Here is an 18,260-nt window from a genome sequence, read left to right as displayed (position 1 = left end):
TCAGAAAAAGAAGTGTATCTTAAGCTTAAGGTAGAGTTCCGTGCATCTCGGATCTTATAAAACAATGGCTACCATCCCCAGCGAATATGTCATAGGACACTACAAACCATTCATATTGCATTAACGAAGCTGACGCTGTTGTAGACGTTGCCTCTGGGGCCGCCACGGCAAATTTTCGCAAATGCCTCAGCAGATTTTATCAAATTCTCAGCAACGTTTTTAACGTTCTCAAATATATATATGGCAATTATTGAAGCTTAAACTGTATTTCGTTTTTACGCCCATACATTGTAAGAGTACTACAGAAAATAGCTTCTGACTCTGCAGCTAAATCTTCTCCTGTGACTACACAACGAACTTAATACTATCAGAAATGGGTTTCATGTTCAAATCATTCAGTAATTTCGTTTAAAAATATATTTTCCACTGGTAAAAATGTTTTATCATTAGCATGTATCAAGTTCTTCTTGCACAAAAATCATTCATTTCAATGTGTTTGTAAAATATATTAATTCCGTTTGTAAAAAGGATTCTATGCTGTTGTTTGCTAATGGCGGGATTTTTAATGTACTGATCAAGTATTTTTTCATAATCTGCACAATTTCTTATTTCGACAAGTACAGTACTCGTACCAATTATGTTACTAATTATGTTAATCAGCGCATACCCATGCTCAGTACTTGTACTCGTCAGACACCTGTACCTGTTTCATGGGCATGTTCTCATTTCGCCTACAGTCTTATAACAAGATTTCATGGTCTGTTGACTGTTGATTACGCAATGGTAAACTAGTGGCACTGCTATCTAAATAGAGACTAAACCGTGTCATGATTCACCTCGGGCTTTCCTTCCTCATTGGTAAGCCGTGATATACATCGAATACTGCAACTCGACTCACTCACTCACCCAAATACTACACACAGGTTGTGCACTTTACATTTTTAAATATATATTTTCTATAATGTGTTAGTGTCCCATATCAGTTCTTATTCTCGCCAATATGCTTGCATGCATGTTCTTTCTCGGACGATTTGAATGAGAATGATGTATACGATTCCTAAGCAAATGCTCTTTCTCGGGGTTAAAACATCCCAGGCCTCAGTATCGCTTTCAACAAAGCTTTCATCAGACATGTGGGGGATTTTCCAAACTCTGATGTATCAGTGACAAGAATGTCCCACAATGACAATGATGCAAGTCCCATGTTGACGTGTACTATGTGTTCCCGTATCTTTTTAGGTGAATCATTGACGTGATGCATGTGTTTGTGACGGGTTCTACTGATGGGGCAGGATACGGTCACCTTTTCGCAAATACCGGGTAATGTCACTTTTGGATAGTGATTCTTAAACACATGTAGATCATACAGTCAATCGACTCTGCTTTTGACAGAGGGTTATTATTGGTGGATTCTCTGTTGTAATTACCGGGATGGAACACCGTGCATGTTTACATGTAACTGATGTGTCAATAGACTAACACGAAGATAAACACATTGTGTCACTCATTCATTGACTCACTCACCCAAGGTCTGCAATGCGGTGCAAAATGATAAATACTTTGCAAAACTTTATTTATTATTTATGCTTAATGTCAATTTCGCCTATATGGAAAAATAGACGCATGGGAAAGTCTAGAAGACTCCGAATTTCGGATCTCATATAACAATTTCACAGCCAATCTGTAAAATTTTGTATGACGATAGCTGAGTGTCTTATATGGGTGATTCACTGATTTGGTTTAACTATACTTTTAACAGTATTCATTAAACCTGTGTGCACATGTGTGGTGTGTGCAAGGATGTTCATCATTCAGGAAAATTGCCCCGAACCCCGTTTACTGAAATCTTACCGACACGTGGCGTGTGTCCTTCCTACAATATAAGTACACAGTTTAATCATTATCATTTTCAATTTAAAATAAAGTATCTCTTATGTAATTGACAGAGTACAAACAGTATGTACCGGTTTTTCTCTTTCCTTTGTTTTGAAATATTGCGTTATAATGCACAGCGGCTATTGATCAAAGTGAAGGCATAGATCCTGCTGAGGAATCACCCAGGAAGGAAAACTACTGCAGGTATCCATATACTCGAGTATAAAGGTGTTCTTACTTAGCTTACTGGTGCACTATGGCCTAGCTTTAATTACCCCGTGAAGATGTTTGTCGTAGAGGTGACTAACGAGATCTGGAGGTCAGGCTCGCTGACTTGGTTGACGTATGTCATCCTATCCCAACTGCTCATGCTGTTGATCACTGGATTGTCTGGTCCAGACTCGATTATTCACAGACCACCGCCATATAGCTGGAATATTGCTCAGGGCGGCGTTAAATAACAAACAAACAAATAGTTTAAATCAATAGGATATATCTTTGTATATTAATTTGTTTTAAGTTTGATACGGTTTGTTTCATTGTTTGAAATACATACCTTATTCTCATTGCTACAAGGCGTTAATGTTCAATTTAATTCATCTCGCTCTTTTTCGAAAATGAACGTAACAATTCTAATTAAAGCTTGCATCCATGTGATATATACTACAGCCCTTTTAATATTTTACAAAGCGCAAATTTACGCATCCATCCATGTTTGTGTATCGTCACGTTTCAACATTTCAGATAGCCATAAGCTGTCGAGGTATCAGTATTCACTTAATGTTTACAATATGCATACGTGTATTTACATAAATCTATAATCATTTTGACTAATAGGCCTTCTCCCCTCTACCTGTTGCTTTGTACATGAATAGAAAATATTGATCTGAGTAATTCCGTTGTGTTTTCATTTGATCGACGTGCAGGCATAACAGTTGTCATCTTCAGAGGATAACGTACGCACACGTTCTGTTAAACATAGTATTGACTTTCCTTCCTGTAACCACCACCAAAGGCGTTTAACAGGGCACATAAAGTTATTCAGAATTGAAACATTCCTACCTTGATATCGAATAAGTACAATTCATAGCTTCCGACAATTGAGACGAAACGGCTGGCTCCGTTTCCAATATGATTGCGCAAAATTAAGTCTGTTAGTGAATTCTCTTTGGATTTTAGTGTCTTTAATATAATCCGTAACCCCTATTTACAATCGTTTATTTTCATGTAAAGATTCCTAAGGAGTATTTCAGATGTTGTTCAGGCGGCGGCAGGTGGAGCGAACAAAGAGCGATAATGATTTTCCACCTTAGCATAGCTTTCACTTACAAAAGTCAGGGCAATAACATAAAGCCTGTTGAAACACGACTGTGTATGTCCATCAAAGACTGATCACAGCTGTAAAATGTATTTGTTAAATGCTACGTCAATAGCTGCAAGCTTTTGGAAGAATTCGCCATGCGTTAAAGAGCCGTATCAGTTAAAGATGAAAATTATACTATGGCTGTTTTTAATCGTTTTTGTGGAGGATAATATTTTAACAAACATCTGTGGCGTAGTTTGAATAATTTGGCCAGGGAAGTGGTTCACAATGTGTTAATTGGGCAAAGTCGAAAAGCAGCTTTTCTAAGGATATTTGGAATTAACATACAAATGAAATACTGGAGCCAAATAATTATGTAATTCAATCAATACCAAAGGTTTAACGTCTACATTAACAAACTTATATGTAGATAAGTTAGTAGATAACATGCTTAATCTTCACTAATCAGATAAGTGACGAAGAATGTGAATCACTCTGAATCGCGGGTTACACAGTTGGGTTGATATAATAGTTACGAAAATTAAGTCATTTAGATTTGTTTGGAGAGATGCGTTCTGTCAGTGGCGGTAATCACTGAAGCTCTTTTAACAAGGGGCGATAACTCAATCTGCGGGTGGGGAATGGCTTCTTGTTGTTGAGTACAGACGTACTGACGTGGTGGTAGTATGAAGTAATTACTTCACAATGTGGATTGGATCTTGTAATATTTAAACGTGTATGAGTTCATCACTGCTTATTCTGTCTAGTATTGTCTACCCCAGTCAGTGGGGGCGGTGGGGTAGCCTTGTGGCTAAAGCGTTCGCTCGTCAAGGCGAAGACCCCGGTTCGATTCCCCACATAGAAACGATGAGTGAAGACGATTGCTGGTGTCTCCGCTGGGCTATTGCTGGAATATTGCTAAAAGCGGCGTAAAACTAAACTCACTCACTCGCTCACTCACTACCCCAGTAATATACTCTAAAATAAAGTAGGGAAACGTCACTTTTAATTTACGATTGAAAACATTGGCAGATATATCGGAGTAACTCAATGTTGACATGATAATAATGAATGTTTTGAGAGTGCATCACCACTTGCACTTCCTTATGACCATAGTTGTTTGTACAGTAATCGCTCTTGAAAGATGATTGCTGACGTGAAATTTGCATTGGTACGATTTTCATTTTCAAACATATGAAATCCGGCTAGAAACAAACACTAACAGCTGTGTGATGCAAGATGATTGTGAAAATTAACGATCTACAGTGATTTATCGGCCTTCTTGAATACCGTCAAAATCAAGAATGACACCCCATGCACGTGTATGGGGCCACTGCGTTGTTCATCCCGTGCTTTGTACTTAGGAGTGGTGATAAAGAGAATGGTGGTGCGTTCATAAGATGTCTGTTTGTTGACGCTTATACTTTCTACCTAAATGAAAGGTCAGGTTCCCCTACTTTTTTAAGAGTATAGCTGGAATATTGCTGAGGGCGGCATAAAACTAAACTCACTCACTCACTACCCCCAGGAAGTCCAGGGACTGTCTCTACACACTCATGCTATACCTCCTTTCTCACCATGAAAGGTCAGAACTATCAAACTGAACCAGTGTCTGGGATGCAAAGCTACAAATAAAAACAGTTTGTTTTGAATTTGTATTCGTTTTCCTGTGTTTTACGTTATATGTTATTTCTCTGTCGTAATCTCAGGCCTGACCCTGTTTCTCGCTCTTTCGTGTACCTCCTTCGTATCATACCTCTACCTTTCGCCAATGCACACTCTGATATCGCTGTTCGACACCCGTCTTCTCTCCGTCACCCCTCGTGGTCTTTCTGTCTTGCTCTGGGTGCTTCCCCTCTCACGTTTCTATTCCTGTTTTCCCTGATCACTCTCGTCTTTCTATCGGTCCAGTATTGGGGTGTTATATGAGTACATATTAATCCTATCTATGTTCTTGATATTGTAGCGCTTTGAGCACACATCCACATATCCACCTCACCGTCTCCATTTCTCTCTATACCTCCACGACTTTTTTGTTTCTCTGTGATCCTCTCTCCATCTTTCTCACCGTTTTCTTCTCTCTATCTCAGTCATCCTGTTTTTCTCTATATTTTACTCTCCATACACTACTCACTATCCCATTTCATGATCTTTTCCGTCTCCTGTGAACTCTACTCTTTCTGTTCCTCCTTCTGACCTCTTTCTCTCTATCCTCCTCATCGTGTTCGCCTTCTGTCTCTCTCTCTCGATGTTTTCCTCTGTTTACCCTCCGTCATCACGTCCATGCTGTGATATTCCCTCTGTCTTCTGTTAACTCTACCCTCTATGTTCCTACTCATGACGTCTTCTTCTCTTACCTCCTCATCATGTCCTTCATTCTTCCTCCCCATGTTCTTCCTGTAAGCCCTCTTCCCTCATACTCACATTGTACTCCCTGTCTCCCTCTCCGTATCCGTCCACCCACTCCCGAGAGTATCTTCTCCTCTCTATCTTCCCTCCCAATGCCTTGTCTTCCACTTGAGCATAAATCCCCTATAAATTGTCATCCAAAAAAATCAGCATATCTGACTTCTCATTGTTTCATATAGTAACTTAAATAAGCAAAATATCCCATCCTATTTCACCATTCTAATATAACCCGGTGTTAAAAGTGTGCACCTTTCAATATCCACATTCAAGAAAATTATTCTTGTTCTATTAAAACATATGGATCAGTACTAAAACTTTTGACTGTTGTTCGACCCATGATTTCTCCTGATTATGATTCCTGGCTTATCCTGGATTAATCGTCATTCATTAAGCTCACATCAACATCTTGAGTCAACATCCTGTCCAAAGTGAATGAGTCAATGAGTGAGTGAGTGAGTGAGTGAGTGAGTGAGTGAGTGAATGAGTGAGTATGATATGGTTCGCTTGTCACGCCGAAGTCCCGGGTTCGATTCCCCACATGGGTACAATGTGTGAAGCCCTTTTGTGGTGTCCCCCGCCGTGATAGTGCTTGAATATTACTAAAACCGGCGTCAAACCATATTCATTGACTCACTCACTCACTCAGCAGCATACCGTAGCACCGTACGTTTCACCCAAGCGGTAAATTTCTGAGCCAGCAGGCTTTATTCCAACACTAAACTGTTACGCAGTGATGTCACAGATTAAGACTGTTCAATCCAACTCACCCTCTCTAAACGAAAAACCCATAGAAAAAATGTATCTTATTTTCTAATTTGTTTTCAGGAAGTCATACTGAGCACGTGCCACATCTTGTGACTGATGATAATCACCTCCCCTACTAAGTCATCCCGGATTTCCGAAATCAAACTGATCTAATTTTCTTGGAAAGGCAGTCACACTTGCTATTGTGCTAATGTGGAGTAGAATATCACCAGCGGGCATTCAGACTCTCCCCTTTTGTCCAGAATGCAAACATTAGAACTCCACACACACGACAGGTGTGTAATTAATACCGAATTATTAGGCATAAATTCTCAATATTTCACTGGGCTTGGTGTTATGGCATTATGCTAGTTCAAACCGCCCAAGCACGTGGCAACAGTCGGAAGTAGTCACTAACTCAAATAATAGCGGTATCGGGGCTTAAGACCCAAGCTTTACAAAAGCGTCAAAGTGATTTGTCTCAAATTTAAAGATATATTCCTATCCCCGAACCGTCTGATTGACAAATTTTACGAGTTACTTGCAGTTAACATGTCCGACACATGTTGCGCGTAACGATCTTTCGCGCAACAGCCCTCTCTTCTTTTCATCCCTCGACTCGTGTTAGCACAGAGCTATGGCGGCGTCCAATGTTAAAGTATTTAGCATTGTTTTCATAATAAATCCTGTACAACAGCTTAAGGCGCCGATTCCCGCCCACTTCTCCGGACTGCAATTTTGAGGGAAAATACCATATATAATTTCGAAGCCAGCTGCTGACGAGTTATGTCACGTGATCTTTAGAAGACAGCTTGATTCGACGCGCAGCGCGGCCTTTTTCTGTGAACGGCTCCTATTGGGTGTGCGTGCACCCGAGCGGGTAAATGACAATGAGAGATCTTCTCAGGTAATCGAAATCAGAGCAAAGGGTTGTTTATCGTCCTCTCAGGATAATTTTAGCGCTGACCATATGGATGGCGAAACTACGGGTTTGACCCTAGGTCACTTGGCCTTGTTCATCAGATACCCTTTATACAGTTTTCTTTTGCATCCCTCGTTATACAAAAAACTGCAGTACCTGTTCGGGCCACCGTTTTGAATTATTGATGTTACGGCTATTGTTTACAACACACGTATTACTTGAAAAATTGGAATTTGTTTTAAGATACTCGTAAATTATTCAAACTTTTATATCAATATGTCGCGGCACATCATTGATAATAACCTGTGGCGAAGTAAGTTTTTTAATGGGGTTGCGTTCGAGATTAGTCTACTAAAACAGCGACGTGTCTGCCAATGTGGGAGTGATTTGTACTAGTCTGTACTTGTGCCGGTTTTACACGCTTGGGGGCGGTGGGATAGCCTAGTGGTTAAAGCGTTCGCGCCTGATGCCGAAGACCCGGTTTAGATTCCCCACATGGGTACAATGTGGGAAGCCCATTTCTGGTGTCCCCCGACGTGATATTGCCAGAAGTTTGCTAAAAACTCACTCACTGACTTACTACGCTTGCCCACGGAGATACCATGCCGCAATTTAGCATGGATACCCCACTCCACACTAGACACAGTTTGAAACAAGTCGTGGTTTCATTCCTTGAATTCCCTGCGCCAGACAAGTATCGTCGTTTAACGTCCTTTGGTATGACGCGTCCGGGGCTCGAACAGTCGACCTTCTTCCCTCCGACTATGCACAATTCGAGCGGACCAGTCCTGGTTTTATTTCTTGAATTCTCAGCGCCACACAGGGCAACAATAATGACCATCGTTTAACGTGTTTTGGTGTGACGTCGACCGTCCCTCTGGTGTCAGTTTCCGACTTAACACTAATGATTATAATATCTAAAACCTTGACGTGAAAGACGTGACGTATTGTCACTCTAGCCTGGATCTTCGCATACCCTTGAATCATAAGTTTAGATGTCTATATTATCCATATATTACATGCCTTAAAGTATACTATCAGGCTCTCTTATAATGGGATAACAACACGCTCAACAAGAAAAGCTACTGATCTGTTCATCTCGGTAAAACAAGCCCATCATTTTTATAATATCAATTTTATGTCATGATACAATATACAGATACATTTTAAATAAATTAACACCCGCGAAGAATAAACATTAAACAGGTAATGTTTGAATTACAATGACTTTTGAATAAATCATATTATGAATATCCGTTATGGGAATGATCAAATATTATCATACATTTTTATCAGTGGATCAGTTATTGATTTTTGAGGTTCGCATGCTCAGTTCCGTGCCTCCATACGTACGGATTCACATAATTCATTGTAATATCAATGTGCGATCATTTCCTTTGTGTTGGAAATCAGGATCATGATACCAGTAATTCCTAATACTCATCACCATCATCATCATCATCGTCACGTTTAGCATAATCGTATTCATCAGATATAGATACTAGAATTCATCGTGTTATAGGCAACCTTAATCAATGAGCTAATATAAATGATATCAAAGATTGTCTGTTGATATCACCACTTCACATATGTTACATGGCAGTGTAATTCAGTGTAAAACAGTATTGTCATTGTATTACATTATTTCCATTAAGATTCACTAGAGGGAGCTGGTGTGGATATTATTATATTTAGATGCTGTTGGAGTCTAGTGTAATCTATATAGAATATTCTAGAACGGCATTGACTTATCTAGCATTCTATCGAATTTTCTGGTATTTTTCAAGTGAATCAGTGAGTGAGTTCTACGCCGCTTTAAGCAATATTCCAGCAATATCACGGCGAGGGACACCACAAATGGGCTTCACACATTGTACCCATGGGGGGAACTGAACCCAGGTCTTCACCGTGACGAGCGAACCATTAGGTTACCCCACGGCCCACCTTTTAAGACTAAATGAAGGGACAAGCACATTGGTACCTGTGGCTGAGTGAAGATCATCATTTCACCATTGATACCTAGGATGGGCTATTTTAGAATCTTGACTTCTGATGCTGTCAGGTGATTATTAGTGACACTGAAGTTATTGCGATTAACAATGTTATTACATTTTGCACTGCCAATGCAATTGTACTGCCACGGAATTCGGTACACGTAGCACAATGTACGTACTATTCGTAAAGGTCCATCCATGAAATCTTCATTCTTGATATTGCTCGACTAATATGAACACAGGCACCGTGCTCATAAAGGAAATCCTATGCAAATGACCAAGCAGAACTAGACATTCAAATGCTCAGTCATGGAACACAATTTCAAAATCGCAATGTTGCTGCGTCATCTCCTCGTACATTTCATTCCAAAAATCCTAAAAGTAACATTTGTTTCCAGTACCATCTACAACACGCCCGAATTGTTTGTTCATTTAACGCCGCACTCAGCAATACCCCTGCTATGTGACAGCGGTCAGTAAATACTCGAGTCTGGACCAGACAATCTAGTGATTGACATCATGAGCATCGATCTACACAACTGGGATACGATGACATGCATCAACCAAGTCAGCAAGCCTGACCCCCCGATCTCATATGAGTCCCCCTCTTTAAGACAAGTTTGGGTTGCCGAAGAACAGTTCTAATCCGGATCTTCATGGGTTAACAGGAATATCAATAACTATATATACAAGGTTATATTATTATGATAGCTTCTTACCAAAAATTCTAATCCGGATCTTCACAGGTAACAGCGCACCTGAAATGTATTAAACGCCGTAAGGTCTACCTGTGCAGATTGTTTTATATTAGGACCATATAGTTTCATGGAACATTTTATTTACAAATACATTAGAAATACATGTATGCATCAACTTTTCAAGCTCTGGACTCAGCAACTCCTATGTATAAATACCAAATATATATTCAGATCTATATCTTGGATATACATTAATATAATTTCAGTTTAAATTCTATTCTATTATTCAATATAAAGCAAGCGAGAAACCAGGAGTTGAATAAAACTATATTGTAAACTTAGTACTGTTGCTCCGATAAAGTGTACCGTTCCCCTTAAAATAACCTTTAAGAAGGTTTGAGATAACAGAGTCATAACGTCCTGAGTTGTTTCCATGTGGTAAACGGGGTGTTCGTACAGCGGGGTTCGGACATTCGGACGTGTGTCATTGTATCGTGTACCAATGAAACATGCAACTGGATGTATACATAACCTGTAAAACAGAGAGTATTGAAATATATATCGGGTACGATGACACACCACCGGTCATGACTTGTGAATCTGTAACAAAAAACATTTAGGAATGTCAAGATGAGTGTTAGATCGATTAAGTTGATTCTCGATGACTAAATTGTGTCGTCTTGTTTCAGGCATTTCACTACAAATCGTGTTGAATCTTGAACTGAGCGCTTAAGAAAATTCACGACAGTGCGACAGAAGAAAAGCACATTCGGTCTATCCAAGGTCAGCCTCTGTTTACAAAGCAGTGAATATGTACCCGGTAGCATATGCCTCTTGACCTTTCGGCGTCTTACAGCCATCTTGGGTTGTATCATCACAATGGAGACGAGAAAGAAAACAATGTGCACCTGTTGACCAGGGTTATAATGTACCTCTTTACCCATGTTCTAATGTGAGGATTTGGCATATTATCGATATGCAGCGTCTTGTTTACAGATTAAAATAAATACACGCAGAAAGTCCCTTGCCCCCTTAGCCAAGACAGCAAAAGAAATCTCTCCCAGGAGAGAGGTGAAGCAGCTTGACCATTTTATACATTGTGCCGTACCTATAAGCAATACTATATTGAAAACAGATCCGTGGGTATTCACCTACAATCAGTTCTTGTCAATAGTTATCATTTCATCGGCACATAAAGTATAGAAAAGCCATGATGTGTGACCGGTGAACGATATGAAGGGCTTAACTGACGCCGTTCATCGCTCAGTCACCTCTACAATGATTCCTGGACTAATAAACTTTTAATAGCTGCAAGAACCCTGTTGACGGTGTCAAGTCGAAATTAACCTAACAACACCGTATCGCCTTTTCAAAGACATCCCGCTCGGATCTGTCTTCAGACAGATGGAAAGCTGGCGGTCAAAGGTCGCGATGACAGCAGTGAAATATCATGGCAAGCTCTCGTTGAATAAAACATACGATGTCCCGTCATTTCTATGCCTAGAAATAGTTGAGGAAATGGTTTAAATCTCGGGTTAAAGGTGTGTGCCGATGGGAACTGAGGTACACCGTGAATGTTACATATTTCATTAAGTCGAGTACTAGTTTAAATAGAGGTTAGGCCACGGGTTAGACACACATACACTGGAAAAGACTTGGTATGAAGAACGATTGAATCATTAATGAGCATTTGAAGTTAAAGGGGAAAACAGGTGTCGTCGCAGCAAGGGAGCTTGTACTGATGAGATGTAGCAAGGATACTTGTGACATGAGATCAGCAAATGTCTTGTTTTATTGTAAAGAACAGTGAGATGTCAACGGTGTTATTCATTGCGCTCAGCACCGAGACACGAAGGATATGTGGTTTATCGAGCGTTGAATAATGGAAACCTATCTGTAAAATGATGGTGTCCGTGATATAATATTATGTATTTTTCTACTATGAAGAGTATTGACCAAGATTTTGTGTGTTAGACTTTTGTCACGCATACCACTCAATCTGTTCAATTTCTTGCAAATTACCACTAACACTGTCATGTTCATCTACTGAATTACTAGCAACTTGTACCACAGACATTCATAGTCATCAGTTGAGTTATTAGCAACTTTCTGCAGACAGCCATATTCATCAGTTGTGTTACTTGCAAATTACCACAAACACTGTCATATCCATCTGCTGAATTTCTAGCAACTTGCCACAGACAATATCACATTCATCTGCTGAATTACTAGCAACTTACCACAGACAATGTCATATTCATCTGCTGAATTACCAACAACTTGCCACAGACAATGTCACATTCACCTGCTGAATTACTGGCAACTTGCCACAGACAGTGTCACAATAATCTGCTGAATTACCAACAACTTACCACAGACAATGTCACAATCATCTGCTTAATTACTGGCAACCTGCCACAGACAATGTCACAATCATCTGCTGAATTACCAACAACTTGCCACAGACAGTGTCACAATAATCTGCTGAATTACCAACAACTTACCGCAGACAATGTCACATTCATCTGCTGAATTACTGGCAACTTGCCACAGACAATGTCACAATAATCTGCTGAATTGCCAACAACTTGTCACAGACAATGTCACATTCATCTGCTGAGTTATGGTCAACTTACCACAGACACATCCCTTGTTGATATTAGCAACCAACCTCAGACATTGGCCATGTTCGTCCGTCGAGTTACTAGCAACACACACCACACAGTCAATTCCGTCAGCTGAATTACCAACAACTTGCCACAATCAATGTCACAATCATCTGCTGAATAAATGGCAACTTGCCACAGACAATGTCACAATCATGAGCTGAATTACCAACAACTTGCCACAGACAATGTCACAATCATCTGCTGAATTACCAACAACTTGCCACAGAAAATATCACAATCATCTGCTGAATTACTGGCAACTTGCCACAGACAATGTCACATTCATCTGCTGAATTACTTGCAACTTGCCACAGACAATGTCACAATCATCTGCTTAATTACCAACAACTTACCACAGACAATGTCACATTCATCTGCTTAATTACTGGCAACTTGCCACAGACAATGCCACAATCATCTGCTAAATTACTGGCAACTTACCACAGACAATGTCACAATAATCTGCTGAATTACCAACAACTTGCCACAGACAATGTCACAATCATCTGCTGAGTTATGGTCAACTTACCACAGACACATCCCTTGTTGATATTAGCAACCAACCTCAGACATTGGCCATGTTCGTCCGTCGAGTTACTAGCAACGCACACCACACAGTCAATTCCGTCAGCTGAATTACCAACAACCGACCACAGACACTGTTATATTCATTTGTCGGACTTTCCAGCAACTTACCACAGGCACAGTCATACACGCCACTGACTCTTACTTAACGCAGTGTCATAGGCAGTGTCGAACTACGACTGTCATACACTCTTCTCATCCTTCTGCCCGCTTACTGATGACAGTGCCCTACTCTTACATATATTCCCAATATTCGTTTATCAATACTTTATTTCATTTCATTACAGTACATTTCGTTTCATTTGTCTCATTGTCTTATTTGGGATTTTATTTTATTTTATTTTATTATTTTTTCATATGTCTCATTGTCTTATTTGGGATTCAATTTCATGAAACGGAACGAAATACAATATGCCAAATATGCACTGTGTAGTTTCAATTAATATTTTATCGTTAAACACATGTAGTTCATGCAAGTACCCGACGGGTGGTTATAGGTGGCTGCCAGGGAGATAGCCTTTGGCTGCATCCTTTTCGTTTTGTTTCTCTTTGCCGCTTCCATCCACAACACAGGTCGTTCATTATTCACCAACTCATTCGTAATACAAGAGGAACTTGAAACTCTTCTTCAACAATTTATAATTACATGGAATGTTTCGTTTGATGACTTGACCTTATGAAATATATTATTGTATTTGAGCTGACATGAAAACAATATATTAAACAGATCACGATACAACAATGGACTGATCAAACTGATAGTTCACAAAAAGAATATTAGGATTGAAAAAGCTATCCTTGACGACGTATCACTAATATGCCACATGCTGAGGTCACTACATGGCTTTTTCGTTTTTTAATTTATTGACCTTTGGGGACAGTTCCGTGATGCTGAATAGCATTTTGGACAAAACATGAACAAATATATCAGAAACATCGTTTAAATTTGAAACCAACTAAGAGCTAAAATACTAGGTAAAATATGTCTACTCACCAAAATTGAATGTAACTAAAATGTTATCACAGCGTTACTGGACTGAAGACAGTCGCCAAACGCTGTCTGCGTAATGTTCCAAATGCTCGTATCAAATACATAACATTCGAATGATCATTTTGTTTTCCTGCTAGTTTAAATGAATGTCCTTGGTAGTAAAGTAATCACACTATCTAGGGATTATTTCGAATTGATCCAATAGATGGATCTAATGACCGTCCCAGCAAATGCCTGGGGTAGAATGGTAGGTTTATTGTTTAACGCCGTACGCAGCAATATTCCAGCTTTATGGCGGCGGTCTGTAAATAATCGAGCACAACAGACGTGCCACTAAGTTGTCTTTATGAAGACTTGCCATGAACCCATTTGGGAATTTTATGAGATCGGTAAAACAAGATCATGACACATATTTAGGGATTAATTTTCATCAAAGGTTACACCATAACTCACCAAGGAATGTCAAATCAGAAAATGCACTCCAGCTTATCAAAGATCCGTATCGAAGCTAATTTATGTATCGATGTGTGCATTCACGTGATTTGAAAGAACAGTTCATAAAGGACTGAACGAATGATTGTATGAACGAAGGAATGAACGGCCGGACAAATGAATCAACAAAGAAAGGCATAAAAGAATGGCACGAAGCTCACGCTATCTACCCCGGGCGTACAGGGCAGGTGAAGTCTAAAGTACAAAACCTTTCATTCACAATTTTCTCTACTTTTTGAACCACCGGTGATACCTTGAGTACAAAATGCACTTAATAGTGAGATTTCACGGCATTTTTAAACATGAACTTACACAAAAGCGGCACGCAGTCCATTCAAAGAGTCCTCCAGCGTTACGGCTGAACACTGTGAGCTAAACATAACATGGAGGCGGTTCATGTATTCCGCAACCTTAACACTGTCAAATTGTCAATGATATTTTTTCCGCATATTTGCAAATTGCGGGGGAGGGACATATGGGTGCAGATACATTATACAATGTAATAGAAAAAGTACATGTTTTAAACATCAGAAAAATAAAAAAGAGCTTCAATAGGCGGAGATTTTGACAGAAAGAGATCGGTGCATTTTCTGCATTGTTGAGCAGCTGTCTTTTTGTCAATTTCCTGAGAGTGTGCATAGCAAGGAAATAGGCTAAATGACGTCATTATATGCTTCTAATTAATGGCGCTGTTGTGACAACAGGAAATGGTGTTGGTAGTGAGGGTGTTTTCATTGACTTAATCATATCTGGAAATCTTGTCGAGAAAGAAACACAGCAAGTGTTCGTGTTTACAACAACCGCCCATTTCGTCTGTTAAACGTTACATGTGAAGTACAGTCAATCTGTACAAATAGCTCTTTCCTCTCAAATGGTTAAGCATATGCGCCTGTGATCATGACTGCCCATCTTGAGTGTATTCTTAGTTCGCACCAAAGGCGTAGTCGTGGGCGTTACATTAGGCGCAAGCGAAGAAAATAAAGACTTTAAACAAGCAGAAATGTGAGAATTTAGACGAAACATAAATAAACGTATTTCTGTGTTTTTCTTGCCACTCTAAAACTCAAGCTGTTCAACCTGATATAAATCACATGTATTTCCCTCAACCACAGATGGGACCAGCATTCTTTGGCACCATATTTTACTCTGTAGATTTGCCCTACAAGCGTAAGGATCCACTAATATACATTTGAATCGTAAAGCGCCGCAATACTGCTCATGGTTTTCAACACAGAAGTAAATATCCATGACTGCTCTGGAGATTTGCCTCCCTTAGATGCGTAAGGATCCACTTGTATGCATATCCAGGACTACCTCCACTTACCGGTCAATTTGAGATTCCACACCGATGGGTAACTGATTGACTCTTAGATCCGGTGTTATTTATACCCACGATGTATCTGTTTCAGCGCTTGCCTTAAATCTCCTAATCCCGAATATCCCTTACGACCTCGATTTTCTAATTAACGCCACATTGTTGCCCTTACCTTCAGAGCCCCTAGGGTGCTGTATTTTGGTTTAATGACACAATCGTTAGAGCTGATAAGTTTCATCTATTGATTAAAGATGTAGATAGTAGATATGTATTCCGCTATGCGTCTTGGAATATTTGTCAGTGTGTTGGTTTCAATGTGCTTTGAACATTATTCCGGTTACATGACGGCGTTTCAGCATAATGTTCCAGTACAAGCCGAAGTGGTGCAGGTGTCAGATATTAACACCTTGGTGAAACCCAAAGGTGGGGTATGATGCTGACAGACCGTGAAATATAACTGGGGGAACCGGCATTCGAACCCACGACCATAAGATTCTGTCATGCCAAAGGGACGCAACTTTGCACAGTGAATTGCAGCGCCTAACACAACTGGGCCACACGTTAACCGTGGGCAAAATTTAACTGTCAGTTGTAGATATGAATACTTCAGTATCGGTAACACATCTTTGATGATGATTTCTGGGGGATGCTCTAAAACGAACATCTCACCTAGAAATTTCTTGACGTTTGGCAAGCAGTAAATGAAAAGGGTATAACGACATTGTCAAACAAGGAAATAGTTGGTAATTGCGTGATAGCAATACCTATACCTGTTGTGTTTCTTCTTCTATTGACATCCATCTAATGTCACAATATGTGTTTCATTTCGTGTACTGCCCTACGTTATTCTCAATAACACTGTTTGATTCAGATTTTTCGTATCTCTCATTGTTGACCCGTGGTTTGTTTGCGCCGATATCAATTATTCTTCAATAGCGAGGATAGACGAAGCTCCTCATGTAGAACTCGTAAAGTACGGATAAGATAAAAATGACTGCACGAACAAGCAAATTAACAAACAGACAAGCTTACAAATGTACCCAGTACTACCACAGCTACACTTTAATTCAGCACAAACAACAGATACATGTAGGCATATACTGACGAATGTATTGCTATGACCGGTAGAACAGTGTGGGGACCAGGTGACATAAGATAAAACAATTGTACTGTGTGGATAGAGAACACAAATCGATGCCATGAAATTCAACTAAAAATAAGGTGATTAAAACACAAGCTGGATTCAAGGCGACATTACTTTCTTTATTTCATGAGCTGTACAATTGTCCCGTGTTCAACAGACGCTGATCAATGTCCCTACTGCTGACGTTAACTGTTCCACCTTCTGTCTGTCAGGACTGTTCGAGACTAAAGTTGATTCTCATCTGTTCAGAACAAGGTGCTCAAATTAGAACATCAGCATATGGCTGTGGTATATTTGATACTTATGGATTATGCAAAAGGATTTTGTTTCACGCTCTTTGTCAAAACGAGTTATGCAAATTTCGCAGAATGATCATTAAATCATAAAACGTATATATTACTCTTAAAGTTTAATCGCATTAAGGATCGGGATCAGTTTCTCCTAAAATGTGAGGACATTATTGTTGTCCTACAAACCGATACTTTTAAGCTAAAAAATCATCCAACTTAACACATTTTTATCAGTTGCTAAACATGCATTATTTGTGGGAAAAAAATTAAAATGATTTATAGTATATAGAATGAATAGTTTTAAGATATTTGTGACAAAGACATTTTAAGATATTTTATTGCGCACTCAGTTGATGATGATGATGACTTTAACGCTGAATGTCTCATTGTGTCATTCCAGGCGGTGTGCACAGCGGGAACACACACTCGATGAATACGCTTTGATGAATACGGGTATTGAATTGGGGAAATCGTATTTTCGATGTCAACGGTTCCATCGGCGTTAACGCCCTGCATTGTGAATATATGGTGTAAACTGTTGTTTTGTTTATTTTTGTTTGTTTGTTTTGTTTTTGTGTGTGTGTGTGTGTGTGTGTGTGTGTGTGTGTGTGTGTGTGTGTGTGTGTGGTTTTCCTTATTGATTTGATATATATGCAAGCGCCGTACTCAGCTACACTCCGATGGAATCTTATGATGGAGTCTAAAGCAAAGCACCCAGTGACTGACATCATGAACACCGATCTACCTAATTCAAGGGTAGAATGATACAGCACCAGCATAGTCAGCCTGAGTAGTGATTACTCTCGATACAATTCCGGAAATCCCAGGA

The sequence above is a fragment of the Haliotis rubra genome, unplaced genomic scaffold, assembly GCF_003918875.1.
Source record: "Haliotis rubra isolate DU_JTF1 unplaced genomic scaffold, ASM391887v1 Scf548, whole genome shotgun sequence".
NCBI lineage: Eukaryota > Metazoa > Mollusca > Gastropoda > Lepetellida > Haliotidae > Haliotis > Haliotis rubra.
The sequence above is the reverse complement of the archived record's forward strand: the minus strand, read 5'-3'. Positions refer to the sequence as shown.